Below are 9,470 nucleotides of genomic sequence, written 5' to 3'. Positions count from 1 at the left end.
GTTCACCCAATCTTCTACCAAGAAGTCAAATAGAATCTTAGAGTCCTCCTTAGATAAGTCCCCTTCAACATCCTTGAGCAGGCACAAAGTGGTAGCATCCGCATGTGTCACTTTTACCATGAACTTGGTCAGTAGGCACATCCTCTCCTCTAGCACATGAATTCTCTCCCATTCCTCATTACTAGCCTTATGAAAACCACTTGAATGGCCATTAGTACTAGTCTTAGCGGTATCTTGCACAAACATAGAGTTAGTAGCATTTTTAGAAACAACCTTAATAGGAGAGGAGATCATTATGGGGGAAGGCATCTTGTCCACCATATTAGGGAACTAATCCTTTGTTAGGTCCACACACCCCAACTCAACTATCACTAAAACATGTGACACATTGTTATTCTCCTTTCCATCACCTGAATCTAACCTAGACGAGTTTGATGCCTCCTCCTCCACCTCCTCCATACCTCCCACCTCAAAGTTAACTGCTTCTTCTTTCATCCTCCAATTGGGGTAGCCCGAATCCTCTGAATTTGATTCCCCTCCTATGAGGCTCGCTCCTTCAACTTCCTCTTAGCATTAGATTTTTCTAACCTCCCCAACCTCCTCCCACCTCCTCTATCCTCACCCTCTAACTCCATCACCTCATCTTCCTTCCCTTTATCATGCCTCCCTCTTTTCCCCACGGGGGAGGGATTCACCAAGGACCCACTAGGTGAAGACTATGGGGTAGGGGCTCTACGATCTGTAATCCTAAGGGGAACCATTTGGGGCCAGGGATTCAGATGGGAAGGAATGTTAGTTTCCATAATCCTATGGGGGTCCAGGGCAAGGTGGAATTGGTACAGTGTAAAAATTAAACACTTCTGTAAAACTCTAAAATTAAACCCCTTTTTTTATTTTTTCTTTGACATCAACAACAATATCCTCTAATTCATGTAGCAAGAAGAAAGGAAGTGAAATCAAGTCACGATGGCAAAAATGATTAAGGAGAGGAAAGTGATAGTACTAGTAGACTCCATACCTTCCTTCTAGGGTAAGATATTTCATCAAAACCAAAAAAAAACTCATTCCATGGGTTAGGAAGCTTCTCTCACATGAAACCACCTCTATTCCAAATTGGTTCCTCACCATCCACAAAAAAAATGTTGTAGGCTCGCATCATATGTCACCCTTGTCACCTTTTGCCATTTCCTACCCTTCCTAGTCAAGCTTGTCACCAGAGCAATTGCCTCCTCTAAAATATGGAACAATATATCATTGATGGTAACTCTACAGTTCTCCTAGGAGTTAACAAATTGCATAGAGCAATTCTTGTCCCACCCATTAATTACCTCCGTAAATGAGATAAAACCATCCTCCTTTAGTAAGTACCACACTTGGTGCTTCCTTATATTTTCATCAATCACAACTGGTTCAATGCATATCAAATCGCCACCCATCTTTGCAATTTTTTACTCTCCTCTCTTTCTCTTCAGAGCCCAGACATAGTTTCTAAAAAAGACTTCACACTTAGGTAGAAAAACCTAAAAGTGGAGATGATAATCGCAATTAATAGTAATAATGAAAATAACCAACTTGGTAAGAAAGATCACGTGTCGACTACCATGATCTATCCCCTAATCATTTTCATCATTCCCAATGCACATCAAACCTTTAAAAAAAATTCCTTTCTTAGCATGACGTATGATGACACATTTAGGGAAATAAATAAAAATCCCACATTTCAAACTTCCAATTTTTGAGCCATGCATATTTATTATTACCTATACTCAATTCTTTACTCCTTGCCATTTGCACTTCAAGGACATGTCCACCCCTCTAAGTCAATAGCATAAAAAATAACTAGCTAGGACTCATCATTTCTCACTTTGTGGCTTACTAACTCCCTTACCAACTTTGGCAATCTATTAAAATCTCTCCAACATCTAAACCCCTTCATCCTTAATCTGATCGCCACCATTCCATCAGCCACACTATTTCCCTCCCAAAATGTGTCATTCAAATCAAACCTATTAAGAATGGTTAATAGGAACTTAATATCATTAGTTACATGTTTACTAGCTTGTCCCTCCCTCATATTACCTTTGATAGTCTCAATAATTATTTTAGAATCTCCTTCAATTTTCACATCCTCCAACCCATACTTATGACCAATTTTAAGCCCCGATATAGGGCAATCACCTCCGTTGTGTTGTTAGAAATATTCCCTAACTAACTAGTACATGCCAACAACATCCTTCCCTTACTATCCTTGACTATCCCTCCCCCCACTGAACCCTCCTTTCTAGCAGCACCATTGAAATTGAGTTTGACCCAATTAGCAGGTGGGGGTTTCCACTGGGCTCTTTTTCTAGACAAAAGATTAGAATTATCAATTTTCATAATCTCTTCTACCAATGACCAACACTTGGCCACCCTCACCTCTAGGGTAGAAGGGGGAACATCAATTTTTTCCACTTGGTACAACTAATGTTCTTGACTATCAATTTGTAGACTCTTTCCACCATGAATCTCTCCTCTCTCTCCTCATTCCTGAACACCCTATTATTTTTCTCTTTCCAAATAACCCAAAAACCATGGGGGGAATGATCTTCCATAGATAGCTCAAGAGGGGGTGGGTAAAGGGGCCCCACTAGTTCATTACCAATTGCCCCAAATCCACATTAAACACCCAATTCACCTCCAACATCTAAAGAATTCTCTCCCACACCTTTGAAGCAAACCTGGAATGCAAGAATAAGTAGTTGAAATTTTCTTACTCCATCTTACACATATGACATCTATTTGGTAATTGAAACCCCCACTTCTTCAAGTTGTCTATAGTGAGAATTTTCCCATGAATGGTGATCCACTATAAAATATTGATCTTAAGGATTAAGTGATTAAACCAAACATTCCCCTAGTCATTAGGTTCAAGGGTTTTGTCAACCAATAATTTGTAGGCAGATTTAATTGAGAACTCCCCCATCGGGGTAGCCTTCCAAATGAACTCATCAATTGTGTCTCTTTCCTAGTGTACTCCTCCAGCAAAGAATTAAGCTTATCAACCAACTCCCTTCTAACTATAACATTCTGTTGTAGCTTCACCTTTTCCCACATTCTTCCCTAAAAAATAAAATCAGCTACCATTCCACCCCCTTGGTCCTACAAGTAATACATGAGAGACCCAAACTTTTTATTTTATTAAAGGTTTATTTGTAAGCCGTGGATCCTCCCAATAATTAATCTAGTTACCGTTCCCCAAAAGCCACCTAACACCCTCCTTCAAAAGGGTTATGTTTCTCACAATATTTCCACATATTTCAAAGCCCATAGGAAGATCATTTCTCCAGGTGCAGTGAGAGAAAAATAGATTTCCAAGGTACTTAGCTCTCATAATATTACACCAATTAGATTCTCCATTCATCAAGTTGCACCCCATCTTAGTGAGAAGCCCATTGTTCAGATCAATTATCTTCCTTACTCCCAAACCACCTTTCTAGTTTGGTTTACAAACCATTTCCCAGCTGACAAAACTTATTCTAATCTTCTTGTTCCCTTTAGACCAAAGGAAGTTACGTTGAATTTTCTCCAATTTATTAGCCATACACTGAGAATTTTAAATAAGGATAGGAAGTACACTGGTAATCCTTAGAGGGAGGAAATCAGCCCACACTACTCAGGGTCTTACCTTTCCAATCAATAAGTTTTTTCTCCATTCTTTCCAAAATCCCATTCCAAAAATTGTTACTCATGTCTTTCATGGTTAATGGGAGATCTAGATAAATATCTAGTAACTCAGCAATGTTGTAGTCTAAAATATTAAGAATCCTATGCTAAAGGTTGTTAGAGTTGATGAAATTGAACTCTGAAGATGTCCAAGATCACCTGCATGTGTGAGGACCTGTCAAAGAGAAGCCAAGGAGAGGAAGAGCATGGAGCAAGGGAAAAACCCTAAATGGACATGAGAGAGAAAATATGCAAACACAAGAAAATATGTATTTACAATGGAAATGCGTTGTGAAATACAATGAGAGAGAGACCACTTATAAAGGCCTCATGGAATCTCCTAGAACAAGCTAGAAGATGCTAGGAGATAAGTGTGACAACTAAGCATGCATCCACATGAGGTGGAAAGTCCTCGAACAATGTGAGAGGATAAGTATGACTTAGGAGAGAACAAACTCCTATATTGTCAATAGCTTATAACAAACTCCTAAACTACAACTAATAAATAAAATGCATTTACCTAAGAAAGCTTAAGAAAATAGAATAAATAATTAATAATTAATTATTTACTCTAACACCTCCCCTTAAGTGCAACTTAGGGAAATTCCTTAAGCTCACAAACTAAGAAATGCATAAATGCAAAATGGGTCCCGACAATGAGGCCATGTTAGGTACCCATGTATAATGCAAAAGATGCAACCTCTGTAAATGGAGAAAGAGAGAAAACGACATGGGAAAAACCCTCCCCCAAAAAGAGGTAAGAACCTAGTGAAGAATAGACGAAGCCTCCAACTAGGAAATGTTCCCTAAAACAGGAACAAGAAGTGATCATGAAGAACATCACTAAAGCATGAAGAAGCCGCAAAATCTCTGCCATCAAGAAAAAGAAGTGTTGATCTGAAGAACCTCAATGGAAGAAGAAGGCACAAATCAAGCATGTCTATATGGTAGATGATCCATCTCACCAAAATGCATAGGTAGCCAGCCATTTCAATCGCCTTGTATATAGGATCAACTACTAAATACATTGTTCACACTATTGAACCATTGAACCATGAATGCATTAGAACAATAGCATAACCCCCCCTTAATGTAGATGGGGTGAGATGATAAGCAACTGAGAAGGTGGGCCAAAGTCTCCTACAAACGAACCAAGAATGACGAGAGAGGAAGAGGTACAGACACCCATAAAGACACGATCACACTGACGTTGCATGGGGCTAATGTCATGGAAGGGACACTCACTTGACAAAGGAATAATGCCTAAAACAAAAAACAACTATTCCCCAATGGTGCTTTATAAAAATATTGCATGTACAACTAACTCAAAAATAATGTTCATGACCCTCGAAATGCAAGAGTGACACTTTATCTTAGTGTGATACATAAAAGAGCTTCAAAATGATAGCTACAATTATTAGAATAGGAAAAAAGCTACACGAAAGATAGGACAGTCGAAAAAAAAGAAACCATGCCAGGAAAATGATCCTCAGGCCTAAAATACTCAAGATATCCATCATATAGCAAAAATGCCAAAAATATGATAGAAAGAGCATGGACCAAAAACTAAGGAAAATGACTACATTTCTAAAAAGATGACAAAACTAGCTTTCCAAAAATATAAAGTTTTCAAAAAATTGACATGGGATGCAAAAGATATGCAAGCTGGAGTTAAAAATAGAATTTTAGACTTTAACTTAAAAATGGGTAATAAAATTGCATCAAAACCTAAAAATACCTATACCAATGTCTCTGTCTTGGAATCAACTTTCTGACACTTCTTTCAGATTGGAAAAATACCTCTATATGCTCAAGTTATGGCCAAAAAATTGCAAGTAGGTCCAAAATGACCTTAGAGAGGTGCAACGGTTGATGTAGGGATGATGTCATGCTAACGTCAGCAAACAACTGCATTAAATTTGATGGCTAGAAGACTGTCGCAGCAGAAAAAGGTGCCAAATGGTAGTCCACATGGTAGCCACGCGGTAAATCAAATGATGTGGTAGGGGCCACATGGAAAAATTCCATGTGGTAGCCTTACCATGTGTTGCACATTGTGTGGCTACTGGTGTTGACTGTCACCACCGATGTGGTAGCTGACGAAGCAAGTGGCATAGTTGGAGGAGACTAGGAAGAGTGGAGCAGCATGACTGAGTAGAGAAACAAGGTGGAGCCGCTAGTGTCGGGTGGTTCAAAGGAGGAGGTGCCGCCTAAGGGAGGGGCACACTGCCGCAGTGGTTCGGCGGCTGCGCAGTCGGTTGCAGCGGCCCGTGGGCTGAGCGCTGATGGCACGGTGGTGGCCACCAAGTGGCACACTAGCTGAGCACCCAAAAATTATTTTTTTTAAAAAAAATTCGTTGAAATCGTCTGTATGACCGTACAACAGGGGCTTGCAATGAAAAAAAAATTTCCTCCTAGAGCCCTATCTCCAAAAATGAAAAGTTTTATATGAATCCTGACTGCAAACGGTCTTCTAGATCAAATGGTAGTGTTCATTTGGGCTGAAAGTGCTCCAAAAATTTGTTGTTCCCTCGATTTGAAGAAAAATGCACAAACAAACTAGGGTTTGTGACTTCAAATCATGGCTTCAACAAAGCAGCAATAAGAAGGATCTGATACCATGTTGGAGTTGATGAAATCCAACTCAAAAGATGCCCAAGATCACCTACATGTAAGAACTTTTCAAAGAGAAACCAAGGAGAGGAAGAGCATGGAGCAAGGGAAAAACTCTAAATGGACATGAGAGAAAAAATATGCAAACACAAGAAAATATGTATTTACAATGGAAATGCATTATGAAATACAATGAGAGAGAGACCACTTATAAAGGCCTCATGGAATCTCCTAGAACAAGCTAGAAGATGCAAGGAGATAAGTGTGACGACTAAGCATACATCCACATGAGGTGGAAAGTCTTCGAACAATGTGAGAGGATAAGTATGACTTAGGAGAGAACAAACTCCCATATTGTCAACAACTTATAACAAACTCCTAGACTACAACTAATAAATAAAATGCATTTACCTAAGTAAGCTTAAGTAAATAGAATAAATAATTAATAATTAATTATTTACTCTAACAAAGGTTAGCTAGTATTAAAGAAGAACACTTGGCTTTTATCAAAATTTATCTTTTGACCCACATTCACTGCATATATTTCTAGCACTAACTTCCAAGCTCTAGCTTCACCCACCAAGGACTCCCCACTAAGAAAGGTATCATCCAAAAACTATTGAATCACTTTAGGAGGTAGAGTGGAAGTAGGTATAATGCCTTTGATTATTCTCTCCCTCCAACTTTCTCATGAACACTCTTCCTAGGACTTCAGCAACCATAATAAATAGGTAGGGAGAGATAGGGTCACCTTGCCTAAGTCCTCTCTCCCCTCCAAAATTTCCCTAAGATGACCCATTAACCATCAAAAAATAGCTGACAGTTTCCACCATCGACTTCACCAATCTAATAACATTATGACTAAGACCTATCATTTCGATAAATTTATACAAGAAGGTCTAATTAATCCTATCATAAGCTTTAGAGATGTCAAGTTTCAAGGCCATACCAAGATTACCACTTTTCTCCATAGCGTGTAAGACTTCATGCATTTTTATAGCAGCATCTAGGATTTGTCACCCTGGGACAAACCCACTCTAGGTTTTCCCAATGAACTTATGTAGTAGTGGCTTCAACTTATTCACTAGAATTTTAGAGAAGATATTGTAAGTAGTGTTACATAGACTGATCGGCCTAAAGTTAGAAAGGACCTCTAGGTCCGTCACCTTGGGAATTAGTATAATGAAATTTTAATTGAGCTATTTAAGAAGCTTCTGAGTTTTGAAAAAATCACAAGCTACTTGAAGGAGGTCCAACTTGATAACCTCCCAGAAGTGCTAAAGGAACACTGATAGGAAACCATCTAGTCCTAGGGATTTATAAACTTTCATAGAGAACACTACTCTATGGACTTCCTCCTTAGTGACCATTTTTACTAATTCCTCATTCTCTTTAGTTGATATCACCATGGGCATTGAATCAATCAGCCATTTCCTATCCTCCTCTCTAAAGTCTCTTTGCTCTTCCAAGTAAGAGTTTATGAAGTAAGCCATCGCCCAACTCCCTATTTCCTTAGGCTTAACTAACTTCACATTATTGTCATCTTTGATGTTATCAATTGTGCTTCTCCATTTATGAATTGAGGTAGATCTATGAAAAAACACAATATTTTTGTCACCCACTTTGATCCATAACACCCTAGACCTCTACTTTCAGTAAGTCTCCTCCCTTATCATCGTTTCCTTCCACACTTTTTTGTATTTATCCTCCTCCTAGATAATGTTATCCATGGGTATGTCCTCCCCCATAGCTTTTTGGAGCTTAACTAACTTCCCTTCCACCTCAACCTTAGTCTTAAAGATATTAAAAAAATATTTTTTCTTCCAGGGCTACACATTTCATCTCACATTCTCCAGATTAACAGAAAGTCTAACATTGTTGTTCCTTCAATTCTAATCCCCACTCAACCACCCTAGTGCTAAAGTTAGGATGAGATTACCACATTATTTCATATTTAAAAGGTCTTAGGCCCCCCAAGGAATCTTCCTTCTAGTTAAAAAGGATAGGGGCATGGTTCAAGACTGTCCTAGGTAGTCTCGTAAGAGAGGACGAAGTTGACCCTTCCCATCCAGTAAGGACCAAAAGTCTATCTATTTTGATTGAATAAGGTCAAAACCCTTCCTATTATTTGATCATGTGAACTTGAATCCTCACATCTCCATATCCATTAAATCATTACTATTTATAAAATTAGCCAGTTATTTCATACTATCATTAAAAGCTATCATACCTCCTATTTTCTCTTAAGGGTATAGAGGGGAGTTAAAATCTCTCATGCAATGGGTGTTCTTATTTTGAGAGAGAAAAATAGATAGCTCCTCCCATAAGCTATGCCTTCCATTTCTGGTATTAGGAGCATACACATTAACAATATTCCAAATCTTATTTTCAGTTATAAGATAGAATTTAGAACTATAAATTAAACTCCCATTACCAACATCTAGGTTCCAAAAGGTAGCCACTCCTCCTGACACACTTTCCACTTTATTATAGAAAAAATTTGCTCTTGGCCAAACATAATTGCAATATCCTTTAAATTAATCATAGTCATTTTAACCTCCTAAATGTACAGGATATCTATTTTCTGGTTTTCTAGCTGCTATTTGAGAGCAAATTGCTTATGAGAGTTGTTTAACCCCCTCATGTTCCATGATAGAATAATCATTTTCTACCTTTGGATAGGGGTTCCAAAGTGGCCTACCTATCACTTGCCACCTCCCTTGCCATCTTCTTCACTCTCTTACTTTGTTTTCCTAATTTCCCTACCAAGGTACTTTTTAGTGGCTAATATTTGTAAATTGGCTAATTTTAAAATTTTTCAGCTAGTAATTTGGCTAATAATTTAAGATTTGATACAACCAAAATCACCATAGTTTTATAAAATTTAGCTCTAGAATATTTAAAATGGTTCAATAATTTATTTTATTGAAAAATTTTAACTCAAATATTCACCACAATATTCATTGCATGATTAGATTTAAGTCACCTAAATATAATATATTAGTGGAGAAAATAAATTGAACTGACCAATAACTATCATAATTATTAGTTACTTTAGGGATATATCACAAAAACTTAGTCTTTACTATTGATTTAAAGTATATGTAACAATCCTCATAATATTCCATGAGGCAAAAAATTGTTCAATTCTG

Source organism: Cupressus sempervirens, chromosome 4, assembly GCF_028749045.1.
Source record: "Cupressus sempervirens isolate cs-2001-9-10 chromosome 4, ASM2874904v1, whole genome shotgun sequence".
NCBI lineage: Eukaryota > Viridiplantae > Streptophyta > Pinopsida > Cupressales > Cupressaceae > Cupressus > Cupressus sempervirens.
This window is presented reverse-complemented; position numbering follows the sequence as displayed.